Source organism: Rhinatrema bivittatum, chromosome 8 (assembly GCF_901001135.1).
Source record: "Rhinatrema bivittatum chromosome 8, aRhiBiv1.1, whole genome shotgun sequence".
Classification (NCBI taxonomy): Eukaryota; Metazoa; Chordata; class Amphibia; order Gymnophiona; family Rhinatrematidae; genus Rhinatrema; species Rhinatrema bivittatum.
Genome location: NC_042622.1, coordinates 100,556,594 through 100,572,571, shown reverse-complemented (window position 1 = coordinate 100,572,571; position 15,978 = coordinate 100,556,594). Strand labels below are relative to the sequence as shown.

The following is a 15,978-nucleotide window of genomic DNA, read 5'->3' as shown; positions in this document are numbered from 1 at the left end:
AAACTCACAAAGTAGGCCAACTTACTTGGAAGAAAAACATCACCCAGCCCACTATATAAAAAGGCATAAAAGGAGAAATAAAAAATATGGACTGGAAAAGATTGTGATGAAGAGATAAAAAGAGAGGGTCGGGCAGAAGAAAAAAGAGAAATTGGGAAGACAAGGGTGGAGAAAGGGCAATAAATACTGTAATAAGGATTTGTTACATCATCACCTAGACCATACTGCATCACTCACAGTGGATAAAGAACAAGAGAAGAGAAGAATGAGCTATACACATAGCAGAGAAGGAACGAGGAAGCTAGTTAACAAGAAAGAGTTTGAAGAAGAAGAAAGAAATACTGCCATAGAGATAAAGGAAGGGAGAAAAGAGTGATGATGTATTTTTTTGTTGTTGTTGCCCAGGTGTATGTTCTAGTCAAAGAAAAAGAAACAAATTAATGATGAGCAAGTTTCTAAAGTGCCATAGTATCCCAAACAATAAAATACCATTCCACTCAAACACCAAATCAAAGCTGAGGGATTTAGCAACCCATGAAAGTCACTTTTTGAGTGTGCTTCCTGAAAAACTTGAAAAATATTCTGGTTACAAGGCAAGATAAAGGGAGGTTGCCCCACTGCACCAGAGAGGAGCTCTAGGAGATAAGAAATATTTAATTAGTGGTGATGGGATTGTAAACCAAACTGAGGCTTAAAAATAAAGCTGCCTGTAGTTACTAAGGTAGAAGGGAGAAGAATATATTGTAATGACTATGGATGACATTCAGCCTCAAGAAAGAAGAAAGGAGGACAGTTGCTTAGTTTTATCTGTGCCTAATATTGCTATTAGTGCTCGTATATGTTTGGTATTATAGAATGAACTTTAACATAGATTTAAATTGCTTGTATTGTATGATTTTCCTGATGTAATGATTTACTGTTGTAATTTGCATGGAACATGTGTATCGAGAGGCAACATATACATCTAACAAAACAAATACTGGGCAGGGAGGAAGAGAAAAAGATGGATACTGGGCAGAATGTAAGAAAAAGAAGAGGATGCTGTGCGGGAGCCACCATGGGGATGTAACATTTATTTACAGTTGCTTGTATTCCGCAATTCATTACCAGAAAACTCTTCAAAGCGGACTAGGTAGTAAATAAGCAATCTTAAATAAGTAAATAAATAAATGGCAGATAAAGACCAAAATGGCCCATCTAGTCTGTCCAGCGGTATTTAGGTTGTATCTTCTGTTCCATGTATGTTACCCTCATGCCTTCTTGGAAGAACATTGCAAGTTATCTCAGTGCTTCGTTACTTTCCTTTTACCACTGTGTTTATCCCATGCCTTTTTTAATTCTGTTACCTTTTTTTTTTTGTCTCTATCACATCTTCTGGAAGGACATACCAGTTTTCTGCTACTCATTCCATTAGAAATATTTCCTGATATTCCTGAGACTGTCCCCTTGGGGTGTCATATCATGACCCCTAGTTCTATAGTTCCCTTTCCACTGGAAAAGTTTGCTTCTTGTGCAATAATATCTTTAAGGTATTTAAATGTCTCTATCCCATCCATCCTGTCTTTCCTTTCCTCTAAAGCAGTGTTTCCCCAACCTTCTCTTGGAGGCACATGACCAGTCTGGTTTTCAGGATATTCGTGATGAATATGCATGAGATAGATTGTGCATACTGTATTTTGGAAACCCAGTATATGCAAATCTTTCAGCATATTTATTGTGGCAATCCTGAAAAGTCAAGTGGTTAAGTGTAGCTCCAGGAAAGGGATGGGAAACACTCTCTAGAATATACCTAGTTAGGCCCTTCATTCTCATCTCATATAACTTTTGATGCAAACTCCACACCATTTTGGTAGCCTCTTTGGACTGCCTCTATCTTATCTCTTATCTTTTTGAGATATGGCCTCCGGAACTGAACGCAGAATTCTAAGTCAGGCCTCACCAACTACCTGTACACAGGCATTATCACCTTCTTTTATCTGCTGTTTATATCTCTTTCGATGGTTTTAGCTAGTGCATTGTCACACTGTTTCACCACATTGTTCATCAGGCACTATCACCCCCCACCATCTCTCTCCTTGCCATATCAGCCTCTCACCCCCATTTTGTACTGATCCCTTGGATTTCTGAATCCAAAATTGAACTTTTTTTTTTTTACATTGAATCTTAACTACCAAGCATCCTAAAACTTTCTTGGATCACTTTCTTAGACCTGAAGATGGCTTCAAAATGATCAAGTGGAGAGCACATTACTGATAGAAGTTGAGGGACGAGGAAAAAATGTCAAAACATTTTAAAAAATGGTTTAAAACAACTGCAGAAGGAAACAACTACAGCAGATGTAGTTCAGCAGGTCTGTCACAAGATGATTTTAGAGAGAAGCCTCAAACTGAATCTACTGACAATCCCAATCTCCAAGGGACATTTCAAATAGGCCATGAATCCAAGCCTGCTGAAGTTGACAATGAAAGAAACAGCAATTTAGGGATGTGAATCGTTTTTTGACGATTTAAAATATCGTCCGATATATTTTAAATCGTCAAAAATCGTTAGGGCCACGATACAATACCAATTCCCCCGATTTATCGTCAAAAAATCGTAAATCGGGGGAAGGGGGAGGGCAGGAAAACCGGCACACTAAAACCCCCTAAAACCCACCCCCGACCCTTTAAATTAAATCCCCCACCCTCCCGAACCCCCCCCAAATGCTTTAAATTACCTGGGGATCCAGCGGCGGTCCGGATCCAGCGGCGGTCCAGAACAGCCTCCTGCAATTGAATCGTGTTGTCTTCAGCCGGCGCCATTTTCCAAAATGGCGGCGCAATATGGCAGCGGCCATAGACCAACACGATTCGACTGCAGGAGGTCATTCCGGACCCCCGCTGGACTTTTGGCAAGTCTTGGGGGGGTCAGGAGGCCCCCCCAAGCTGGCCAAAAGTTCCTGGGGGTCCAGCGGGGGTCCGGGAGCGATTTCCTGCCGCGAATCGTTTTCCGTACGGAAAATGGCGCCGGCAGGAGATCGACTGCAGGAGGTCGTTCAGCGGGACCGCCATTTTGCGCCGCCATTTTGGAAAATGGCGCCGGCTGAAGACAACACGATTCAATTGAGGGGGCCGTTCCGGACCGCCGCCGTTCCGGACCGTCGCTGGATCCCCAGGTAATTTAAAGCACAGATGCAGCTTTGATTTCCTTAAGAGAAGCGGGACACGGGAGTTGGATAAACCTGTCTTACACAAACAGTGCAGTTAGCCACCTTTGGGCAAACTCAGCTGGAGCTAAGCTAATGAAATATTAGGGAAAAAATTAAGTAGAGCAAGAAATAAGACCGCCGCCGTTCCGGACCGCCGCTGGATCCCCAGGTAATTTAAAGCATTTGGGGGGGGGTTCGGGAGGGTGGGGGATTTAATTTAAAGGGTCGGGGGTGGGTTTTAGGGGGGTTTAGTGTGCCGGCTCACGAGTTTAACGATTTTCACAATACTTTACCCACCCAAACGGCAACAATACGATTCCCTCCCCCTCCCAGCTGAAATCGATCATTAAGACGATCGAGGACACGATTCACATCTCTAAGCAATATCCCCTCATCTTGGCAATATATTACTGTTAAAGTAAGATGTTGTTTAATAGAACATGGTACAGATAAGGGCAAAGATGCTAATTTTCTCAGTTCATTATCAGAAGATGGACGACGATTCCCTGTAGATGGGTTTATGGAGAAAGTTCCTAATGTCAAATATGTAGATAGAAATTGGATGATTTATTCTGACATGCAAATCTTTATTTTGCTTTCTATGCATTTTATTTGGAAAGTGTACATCATCATCACCAAATCCAAAGAAAGGTTTTTCAACGTGGAAACACTTGTACCATACTATTCCAGAACATGAAAATTCACTCCACCATCATGAAACTTTTAAAAATGAAATTCAATGGAAAAACAAGTAAAAACTGCTTGACTTATTGATGATGCTTTGCAAACAGCAATTCATTCTGAAAAAGAAAGATGGAGACCAGTACTTAGAGGCTCAGATGAGCTTATCGGAATTCCAAAGGCTGAGATATTTCTGAACCTTATAGAACTGATAAGCCACTACACTCATGAACTAAAGCAACATATGACAAAACCTCAAAAGGGAGATCAGTTAAAAAAATATAAAAAGCCAAATATTACTCAATATTATTTGATTACAACGCTGATATGTATTATCATGAAGAAATTTGCCAAATAATTTATGTGCCTGTCAAAAAGGGAAAAATTCTGATAGAGGAAAGTTTTATCAATTTCATCCATACAGGTGAAAAAAATAGAAATAGTCTAGTTAAAGAAGTTTGTGACAAATTGTTGAAGGATGGTATCAACATTAAAAATGCAAAGGGCCAAGGGTGCAACAATGGAGAGAACATGGCTAGAGAACAGAAGGGTGATCAAGCCAGAATTTTAAAACAAAGTGAATTTGAAAAATGTGTGCCATGTTCAGCCCATAGTCTTAACTTAGCTTGTGCGCATGCTGCCTCAGTTACCTCTGCCACGACCAGCTTCTTTGGGGAAGTTCAAAAATGTTAAACTGTTTTTGCTAGCTCTTCTAATAGCTGGCAACTATTAATAATTACTTCAGAATTTTTGCTGAAAGGCCAAACAGATACAAAGTGGACATCAAAAGCACAAAGACTTTTGCACTTTGGTGCAGTCATTTTGTTGCGCTTCCTGGCTGCGCTGGTGCCGCGACCAGGCCTGCTCATCTGGCATGCCCATCTATCAGCTCCTCTCTCATTCCCAGCGCTGCTCGGCCGCGGATTCCACGTGCGTCCCCAGGCCCATCAGGGCCTTCTACCTCACAGCGCTCCTCACGCCGGGGCTCGGCGTCCTCCTCGGCGCGCGGAGCTCCTCCATCTTTAAAGGGCCATGCGCAGGAAGCTCACGGGCAGCACTCGACTCTGACATCACCTGAGCCCTGTATAAATAGCAGGACTCAGCCTCTAGCTCATTGCCTTAGCAATCAGGTCGTGCACTCCGGTGTTCTCTAGTTTGCCTGTTCCAGTGTCTCCTCTTCCTTCGTCTCTCCTGGTAGTACCCTTTGGACTGATCTCACGGTACTGACCTTTGCTTGCTCCTGACCATGCCTGATCGCTGTCTGGAACTGACCTCTGCCTGTACACTGTCCATTCCTGACCGCTGCCTGGAACTTGATCTTTGCCTGATCTAACTACGCCCGCACTGACTACCCCTTCACTGACCCCTGCTTCGGCTGACTATGCTGGACTGATACTCTAGCCTTGATCCTCGCTATCCACTCGGACACTCTATTCTGGCCTCCTGCGACCTCTGGACATTCTTGCTTGGACATCGACCGTGCACCCTTGTTCGTGGTGGGCACTCCCTTGCGCTTCTTCTCTAGGAGACCCTGCGAGGCCCACCTAAGATCAGCGGCCCGGGTACCCAAGGGCTCAACCTGCGGAAACCCCGGGTTGCTATTGGCGAAGCTTCAGCTAGCCTCTGTCTCCTCCTGTGCTCTGCCTCCTGGTGGCAGGCACTTTCTGGCTCTGACCAGAGGGCCGTACCAATCCTGCATCAGGCCAAGAGTCCACTTCCAGCGCAACACATTTATGCTTTCCTAAATAGACTATTGCAATGGTTTGTACATGGGTTTGCCAGAACTAGTAACCGGGCATTGCAGGTTTTATACAATTCTGCAGCGAGACTAGTTATGCAAGGTTAGCTTTGGGATCCTGTATCTCCTCTTGTTTGAATTCAATGGATTACCCTCCAAATGGATGGGTCATTATATTGAAAGTCTTTTGAATCCATATGCTCCAGGATGTTCTCTTCGCTCGCAGGAACTGGGTTTTTTGAAGGTTCCCTCAATTAAAAAGACTCATTTATCAGAGACTAGAAAACTGGCCTTTTCAGTTATTGGTCCAATAATAGAGAATTCGTTCCCTAGAGAATTACTTGAGTTGTCTGATCTAAAATTGTTTCATAAAGAACTGAAGACTCTTATTTCTAGAAGCATATGGGAGTTAAAGTAATTGTTCGGAGTGTTTTATATTTATGCATAGGATTTTTGTTGACTTTATTTTATATTATGCTATGAGATGTTTTAGAATTGTTTTATCTGATTGAATTTTGTATTGTATTTAATGCATTGTTATCCGCCTAGCACAACTGGTTTGATATAGGCAGGAAATAAATGTTTATAAATAAATAAAAGTCTTACAAAATATTGTGGACAAAGCAATATCAAATGCAGAATCAGTCGCAACAGTACAAAGTCTCCTTTTACAAACTGATTACCAATTTCTGTGCATTCTCATGGTATGGAACAAGATTCTTAATCAAGTTGATTGTGTCAATCAAGCTTTACAAGCCAAAAGCCATTGGGGTAGATTTTCAAATAGAGCGAATTGGCCTACTTTTGCTGGCGCATCAGGCGCAAGCAAAAGTAAGCTGGATTTTAGTAGATACGCGCGGAGCCGCGCGTATCTGCTAAAAACCTGGATCGGCGCGCGCAAGGCTATTGATTTTGTATAGCCGGCGCGCGCCGAGCCACACAGCCTACCCCCCTTTCCCTCCGAGGCCGCTCCAAAATCGGAGCGGCCTTGGAGGGAACTTCCTTTTGCCCTCCCCTCACCTTCCCCTCCCTTCCCCTACCTAACCCACCCACCCGGCCCTGTCTAAGCCCCCCCCTTACCTTTGTCGGGGGATTTACGCCTCCCAGAGGGAGGCGTAAATCCCCGCGCGCCAGCGGGCCTCTTGCGCGCCGGGACGCGACCTGGGGGCAGGTATGGAGGGCGCAGCCACGCCCCCGGACCGCCCCGGGCCGTAGTCACGCCCCCGTACCCGCCCCCAAAACGCTGCCGACACGCCCCAAAAACGCCGCTGCGCTCGGTCCCGCCCCCGACACGCCCCCTCCGAAAACCCCGGGACTTACGCGAGTCCCGGGGCTCTGCGCGTGCCGGTAGGCCTATGTAAAATAGGCTCACCGGCGCGCAGGGCCCTGCTCGCCTAAATCCGCCCAGATTTGGGCGGATTTAGGCGAGCAGGGCTCTGAAAATCCGCCCCTTAGTATAATTCAAGCAAGTCAAATGATTCATGGGCTTCTAAGTGATTTACAAGAAATGTGCGCGTGTGAAATGCATAATATTTTTGTGTACGCTACTCAAGCAGCTGAAAAGATGGAAATACCTATAACATATCCAGAAAAGAGAAGAAGAAAAAAGGGAAAAAAAATGGAACTTTAAGAATGAAGGCTCAAGTTTATCTGCAAAGCAACACTTTCAGATTCAAATTAAAAATGTTTTAGATGTGTTAATGGCTGACTTAAATTGGCAATATGAAAATTAAATGACATTTCATCTGACTTTAGGAGTTTCTATCCATGACTTCACATACAGGTATAAAGTCATCTAACTTACAAAAAGCAGTTGCTAATCTAGCATTAAAATATTAAGATTTAAATGTTCAGAAATGTCTTTAGGAATTAAGAACATGCCATACTGGGTCAGACCAAGGGTCCATCAAGCGCAGCATCCTGTTTCCAACAGTGGCCAATCCAGGCCATAAGAACCTGGCAAGTACCCAAAAACTAAGTCTATTCCATGATACCGTTGCTAGTAATAGCGGTGGTTATTATCTAAGTCAACTTAATTAATAGCAGGTAATGGACTTCTCCTCCAAGAACTTATCCAATCCTTTTTTAAACACAGCTATACTAACTGCACTAACCACATCCTCTGGCAACAAATTCCAGAGTTTAATTGTGTGTTGAGTAAAAAAGAACTTTCTCCGAAAGATTCAAGCATCAAGCTGTATCAATATCACCAATCAGCTACCCCATTCTATCTTCTTCAGATGATCCATGAATATTCTCTTTCAGAATCTTACCCGAATATAGAAGTAGCATTACAAATTTTTCTTACACTACCAGTTATAGTAGCTACTTATGAAAGGTCAATCAGCAAATTAAAATTAATTAAAAACTACCTAAGAAAATCAATAGGGTAAGAGTGACTCTCCAATATATAAATTATTCCAATTAAAATTAAAATAGCGCAAAATATAAATTATGACTGTATAATTGATAATTTTGCATCCATAAAAGCCAGAATTTATCTCTAATGTTATATAATTTTAGTACAAGCTGGCCTTTCTAATTGTAGGGTTATTTGAAGTTTTCATATTGACTGACTGACAAAATTGAAGTTATCAGTCCAGTATTTTTTAAAAAGTGTTGGGATTTTTTTTTTTAACTCAGTAAAGGAAAAAAAAAAGTCATTTGTGCTCTACCCAGCATTTACTTTTTTTGATAAATATATTTTTATGAAAGAACCTCACTGACATTTTTTGTATATGTAGAAATAACTTGTTGGGACATTGAACTTTATCACTATATTGAAAAAATGGGACGTTTATATTCAAATTTATATATATATATATATATATATATATATAAATGTATATAGATAGATAGATTAGATAGATAGAGAGTTTTCTGATGTGAAATTGTGATTTTTGGCTGTCCACACATTTTTGTTATTGCCAGTATCCTTGTGATATGGAGTTTTGTAGTTGTTCCACATTTTTTAATACAGAGAAAAAAATATTGTAATACTGAATTTTTTCTTTTCCCCAGTAATTTTTTTCTTATATAATATTAACTCATTACTGCTCCATTATACTAATTATATTATGATAGGCTCATTCTGTCATTTCAAATGCATAATAAACCACATTGTCCAACTAAAATTAAAAAATGGTGTGTGTATGGTATGTGTGTATTAATGTGTGTGTAGCAGGGGTGTAATTCTATATATCTGCCTTAGGCACACAAAAAGCTGTCTAGCCAGCAGGGATCCTGCTTGTCCCATGCCCTTTTGAATTCCATTACTGTTCTTGTCTTCATCACCTCTTCCAGGAGGACATTCCATGCATCCACCACCCTTTCCATGAAGAAATATTTCCTGACATTGGTCTTGAGTCTTTCCTCTTGGAGTTTCATATCATGACCATTAGTTTTGCAGCTTCCTTTTCATCTGAAAAGATTTGACTTTTGTGCATTATTAATTCCTTTCAAGTATTTGAAGGTCTGTATCATATCTCCTCTGTCTCTTCTCTCTTCCAGGATATACTACATATTAAGGTCCTTCAGTCTCATCTCATATGGCTTCTTGTGCAGACCTCACATCATTCTGGTTGCCTTTCTCTGGACTGCTTCCATTCTGTCCTAATCCTTTTTGAGGTAAGGTCTCCAGAACCAAATTCTGTATTCCACGTACAGATCCTCACCAAGGATCTGTACAGTGGCATTATCACCTCCTTTTTCCTGCTGGTTATGCCTCTTTCAATGCAGCCCAGCATCCCTCTGGCCTTAGCCACCACCCTAATTTAAATGTAGGCCTTTGAACCCAAAACCGCAAAGCACAGATAACCAAAGTTCCAATTCCACCTCAAATACTAAAAGGCTGATATGGACAAATAGCGAGATTTGAAAGTTCCACTGCTCTGACCACCTCCGAGATAGCTGGACAATGTGTTATCCAGCTATCTCAGGGGCAGTGTGGTGTGCATTACCTGCAGGGCTGGCACAACCCACTGTGCAAACCATGAACTTGCACAGGGCGGTGGCCTAGCGGAAGTGGCAGCCTGGGGGACACCTGCAGCGGAGGTCAGGAGGAGGCTGTGGGCCCCAACCTACTGCCTGCCGAAGTTCAGAAGAAGATGCAGAAGCACAGCGGTTCCCAACCCACTGGCTGCTGAGATGAAAAGGAGGCTGCCACGGCCCTTCCCAACCTGCCAACAAGAAGAAAAGGCTGCGGCAGCACACCAGTTCCTAACTTGCTGCCAACCATAATAAAGAAGTAGCAAGCCTGGAGAGAGCCTGCACACCACCTGGATTCAGGATATAGGGAACCTGTTTTGGGGGCTGTGTGGGTTAGGGAAGACCTTCCCCTCTACACCCTCAATGAGGTCGGAGGAGGTGGTGACGACCCACCAGGACCTTCCAGTATTTGCCATCATTTTTGGGATAAGACTTTGAAAAATCTAAGAAGAAGGTTCATCTACCCCTCTTCCTGCACATCTAAAAGATGATTGGAGTTGCTAATCCAGCCTGAACCCTTCCCATCAGGGATCCTAACAGCAAGAAATATTGAGAGAACTACTAACCGTGAGTAAAGAACTTTTCAATATCACTGAAGACCCCACACAGGAATCTTTGCCCATGGGGAGTGAGAGAGAGTATTGGAGCTCTCTGTGCAGACAGGTATAGTTTTACATTTTTACCAGTTTGGGAGGGTTTCTCACCCACTACAGGATTCCTTGCCCACCTGGGGACTCTAGTTTTCCAAGCTGTGGAGGCTAGAGGTTTCCTGGACCCCGGTTTAAGAGACTAACGGAATCAAATAAGAAAATCCTGTGGTGCTGAAGTTTACGTTTATAGCGCCATAATCCATCAGTGTTTCAACAGTAAAGGTTATTATTTTGGACACTAACTCAGTGACTCCAGAGTGGGGGGTTTTTTGACACTTAAACACAGATTTTAAAAAGGCTATGCACGTAAATTTCGGGGTTTATGAGTGTGGCTGAGCCTTGTGCGAGCCTCGTGCATTTTACAATGGGCCCGGCCTCGCCCGTAAACCCCGGTACGCACAGAAGTGCTGGCCGAGGGAAAAGGGGAAGCCTGAAGGTGTGGTCTGGGCAGGGCGGGGGGGGGGGGGGGCGGGCCGGGACAGCGCCATTAACAGCTGTCCTGGGGAAGTGCACACTGGCAGCCGGCTGGCGCGCGCAGATTACTTCTGCGCTGGAGGAGCAGTAAGTAGGAAATAAAAAATTTGGGGATAGTTAGGGCAGGTTTAGGGGGCGGGAAGGAGGTGAGGAAGGATAGAGTTAGGGGTAGGAAAGTTCCTTCCCAGTCCGCTCCTTAATTGGAGTGAACTGGGAAGGAACTGGGGGAGGTCCGATTGCGTCACCGCGTGTATTTTGCTAAAGTCCCCCCCCCCCCCCAACATGTGGGACTGGCTATCTGCCCGCGGATATGAAAATCCAGCACGCATGTGTATTTCGATGCGCATGTTATAAAAAATCGGCACATCCATGTGCATGCGCCAGGAACCACACGTGCAGGGACACACACTAGGGGTCTTAGAATCGACTCCTTAAAGCACAAAACTGAAAATATGTATTTCTCTCCCAGGAAACTAGATAAAGGAAAGATGTGAGAGAAGGACAGCCCTGTCACTCTGGGCCTTGAAAGTAGAACTCTCTCCCTCCCCCCAACAAAGGACCCAACCCTGGGGTAAGGAAAAAATGTTCGAGCTAGCTAGGAGCGAATGCAGCTCCCGAAGAGACATTCAAAACTTTTATGGACTCCATCGAAGTATAATAAGCTCCCCTGGGTAGAGCTACATTAATTTATATGAAAAAGAAGGGAGGAGGTTTGTACACCATCCCACTAATCTATGATAATCTCAAGGTGACTGGAAATGAAATGTTCCCATGTATGGTGAGTGGGGAATTTTTTTTTAATCCTTATTAGCTTTAATTATTGGGTGTTATTTGATGTGTTTGATGCTTTGAAATATTTTACTGGTGTTTGGGAAATTTTTCAAAATTTACATGAGTTTTTTTCATTATTGGATGTTCTATTCATCAGCACTTTTGAAATATTTATTCTTTCTATTAGTATGGTTATACTATTTTGATTGATGTTTTATATTTATTGATGTTATTCTTTGATTTCTTATGAGGAATATAATGATTATTTTTTTCCATTGTTCCACGTCATATAGAGTCAGTTTTTGTCTTCACATTACTATTTATTCTTTATGATCCCTTAATTCTGTATTTGGTGAGAGTCTATGTGTTCTGCATGTATGACCAAGGTGAGGTATTCTGCTAGTGTATAGTTTTTGTGCAGGGATCTATAGCAGCCTGGCTTGCTCTGCTTTCCTAATAGAAGGTGTATTGGTGCTTTAGAATGTGATGTAATATTTGTATTTTCCCCTTATCATAGACTAGCCGTTAAGCCCGTAACAACGGGCTACATTTAAAAAAAATTTTCGGTCCATTTCCTTCCCACTCCCTCCCCCTCATTCTCCCTCCCTCCCTCTCACCTCCCCCCTCTAGTCTCCCTCCCTCTCCCCTTCCTCCCCCCCCACTCTCTCTTCCCTCCCCTTCCACCCCACTCCCCAACTCTCTCCTCCCTCCCCCCAGTCACTCCCCCTCTCAGCTCATCCACAACCAGCAGACAGAAGATCTCCGGGGGGGGGGGTGTGTCCCTCCCTCCCTCGCACGTGCGGCACCGCCGCGCTCCTGCTCCTCCCAGCGCCATTTTTTTTTCGGGCACGCTCCGCTCTGACTGATGTGCTCGCCCGCACATGTACGGTAGAGCTGCTCTCTACTGCGCATTTGCGGGCAGTCGGTCAAAGCCCATTTATAAGGTAGATAGGATTGTTTGAGTGCTGTTTTAGTATGGGAGGTTTGCCATATTGTAATTGTAATTCATTTTAATCATGGCTTTTTAAGGACCAAGCCTACATCAGCACGTGTTAAAATAGGCCTAATACTATATGGGGTAGATTTTCAAACCGCACGAATTGGCGTACTTTTGCTGGCACATCAGGCGCAAGCAAAAGTACGCGGGATTTTAGTAGATACGCGCGTAGCCGCTAAAATCCTGGATCAGCGCGCGCAAGGCTATCGATTCTGTATAGCCGGCGCGCGCCGAGCCGTGCAGCCTACCCCCGTTCCCTCCGAGGCCGCTCCGAAATCGGAGCGGCCTCGGAGGGAACTTTCTTTTGCCCTCCCCTCACCTTCCCCTCCCTAACCCACCCGCCCGGCCCTGTCTAAACCCCCCCCTTACCTTTGTCAGGGGATTTATGCCTCCCAGAGGGAGACGTAAATCCCCGCGCGCCGGGACGCAACCTGAGGGCAAGTACGGAGGGCGTGGCCACGCCCCCGGACCGCCCCAGTCCGTAACCACGCCCCCGGGCCCGCCCCCAAAATGCTGCCGACACGCCCCCAAAACGCCGCGCGACCGGGCCCGCCCCCGACACGCCCCCCTCGCCAAACCCCGGGACTTACGCGAGTCCCGGGGTCTGCGCGCGCCGGTAGGCCTATTGAACATAGGCGCACCGGCGCGCAGGGCCCTGCTCGCCTAAATCCGCCCGGATTTAGGCGGATTTAGGTGAGCAGGGCTCTGAAAATCCGCCCCTATATGTTCCAAGTGTCTTTTCCTTTTTTCTGCAGGACTTTCTGGCTGGCACCACAGTAGTGCATGTGAAAAACATATACAACATGTATAATATATTATCTCAGAAGACTGTACTTTGAATGTCTTTTCCCATGTAAAATCTGTTAATATAAATGCTTAATTTTTAATTTTGTGAGGAGAGGGCCATAGGGGAGGGCAGGGGCACAAGGTGGTGAGATTTTTCTAGGGCATCTAGTGCACGGGCACTGGTGTAAAATATCTCTGACCAAGACAGAATTTATATTGTTTGGATTTTTTTTTGGTCACTTATTCTTTATTGGTTTGTTTTATAATTTACACATTGATAACAGCTGGATTTTGCTAGAGGATTTGAATTTTTCTAGTGCATAATTTCATTGTATAGGGCATACCTTTCAGCCCTGAGGTTCTGTATTGGGGTTGAAATATTTAGTGGTTTAGAATTCAATGTGCTTTCAGGTATATTTTGCCAATAGATCACTACAATTTTCTATTGGGAGAGTCCAGCAGATTACCACTCCTTACCATAAATGAACTGCTTGTCCACTATTGGCACTACAGGAAAGAAAGTCCCAAATTTGCCCACCTGAAATATGGTAGTCTTACTCTAACCTTACCACATCTGTAAACGATGTCCAGACACAAAGTAATTGTTAGGGATAAAAGAGAAATCCATGAATGGGTTTTGGGGGCGAGAGCAAAATAGTAATAGTTTGCACAAGGCTGCAAAAAAGTAGCACCAGCCCTAGAACAAACACTGATTTTCAGTGTTACCTAGCTAACACAAGTGATAACTTTAAGACTGTCAAATACCAGTCCTAAAGTTAGCTGGATAAGCTTATCTGACTAATGTTTAGATAGCTGGGTACATTTAATGGCATGGGTGAACTGCTGAACAATGGTGTCCCTAAAGTATTTGGTACCTAGGGTGTATACTTCCTTTGGCACCCCTAAGGGTCACTCCATAATTCCCCACCACCAGTGATCGCCGGTTCCCCTCTCCCTTTCAGAGGCTCCCTTTCTCTCTGGCACACACACATGCACACACCCTCACAAGGCTCCCCCCTCTCTCTCTCGCACAGATATACACACTGTCATACAGGCTCTCTCTCGTACACATACACACCTTGTGACAGGCTCCCCCCTCTCTTGCACACACTCTCATATGCCCCTGCACACAGACTCCCTCCATTTCTCTCGCTCTCTCACATATTCATTCACTCCTTCACATAGGCTCCCTCTCTCACACACAAACATGCACCCTCACTCCCATACACACATACATGCTCCCAGTCTCTTACTTACATATACACACACACACACACTCACTCTCACTCCCATACATAAACACAGAGGCTCCTAATCTATTACTCACTTACACTCACTCACTCACACACACACACACACACATATCCCCTTCCTCTCTCAATCACGTAGGCTCACATGCAGTTATTCTGGGTTTCTCCCTCTTCAGCTGCAGGCTGGATAGGCTCCATTCATAGTCACCAGCCTTGTTTTTCTTCTGCCATGAGCAGGATGGGCTCCGCTCACAGCCCGGCGGTCTTGCTCTTCTTCTGCCATGAGTGGGATGAGGTCTGCTTGCAGCCCGGCAGTCTCACCCTTCTGTTGTAAGTGAGATGGACTCCACTCGCAGCCACTGGATATCACTGCTCTGCCCGTGGCTTCAGGCCGGATCCTCCCGAAGGATCATGGCACTGCCCTCTTGGCTGTCACCCAGAGCAGACTGCTCCCTCGCCTTCCCCCCTCCCCCCTTAGTACTCCACTACCACTGAATATCTCAAAGTTAGCTGGATAAGTTCATCCAGCTAACTTTGCTAGCTGAAAAGTGGCTGAAAATGGATCTCTAAATATTAAACAAGTCACTTAACCCCTCAGTGTCTTTCTGTTCATTAGAGCAGAGTTTAAGTTGCAGTATTGGTTTTGGAGAAAGACAGAATATTTACTGAACCAGCAAAAGAATTAAGGAAAGTTTCAGTAACTGAGTTTTCAAAACCACATAGATTCTTCCTGCAGCTGTCCACAAAATAAACTTTTAAAAGAGAACCAAGTGATTTACAGATATAGCGAAAAGAAGGTCTTTTGCAGATCATTCATTCGAATCAGTGCTAGAGTTCTTTCTAACCATTATCCCTGCCTCTGGCCACCTGAAGGCCAGCTTTGCTGGAGGAGGGCCTGATATTGTGCCTACTTCCCTTATTTGCTTTCACAAAAGGGGGCACACATGTATTATAAAAACACCAGTTTATTTGTGCTTTGCTGGTCCATCTTTCCCCAAGTTTTGTTTGCACACGCTCTTGTGTGCTCCCCGCCTTATGGTTATGATTCTATATACACTCAGCAAACAGAAACTGTGAATACTTAATATTTACACATTGTATTTATATTCAAACTTAGCAATGACTTTCCCACGGGTTTTGATTTTGCAGAAATTTTTTTAAAAGGCATAAGCAGACAGTTCTTCACTATGTACTCAATGACACGCTTAACGATGAAGAAGAGCAGAGGCAGATTCTCGGTGGGGGATCTGTCATGCAACTAGAACAGTTTTTCCCAACCAGCATGTCTTCAGACCTGAAAAGGTGTGCCACAGAAAAAAAGTTACCACTGCCTGGTGCTCAAATCCAGGCCAGCAACTGGCGTCTACACTCAGTACCTCACAGCAACAAGAGTCACCAGTGGTGGCTCTGAAATATGTGGGAGCTCCTTTCTGAGAACATGGCTAGTCAAGTATGCC

General features: G+C 44.2%; 1 protein-coding gene across 12 annotated transcripts in view; it reads right to left on the bottom strand.

The window, feature by feature from the left end:
• DAB2IP (DAB2 interacting protein) overlaps window positions 1-15,978 on the bottom strand; it is a 1,007,890-nt gene that overhangs the window by 578,330 nt on the left and 413,582 nt on the right. The window lies entirely within an intron of this gene.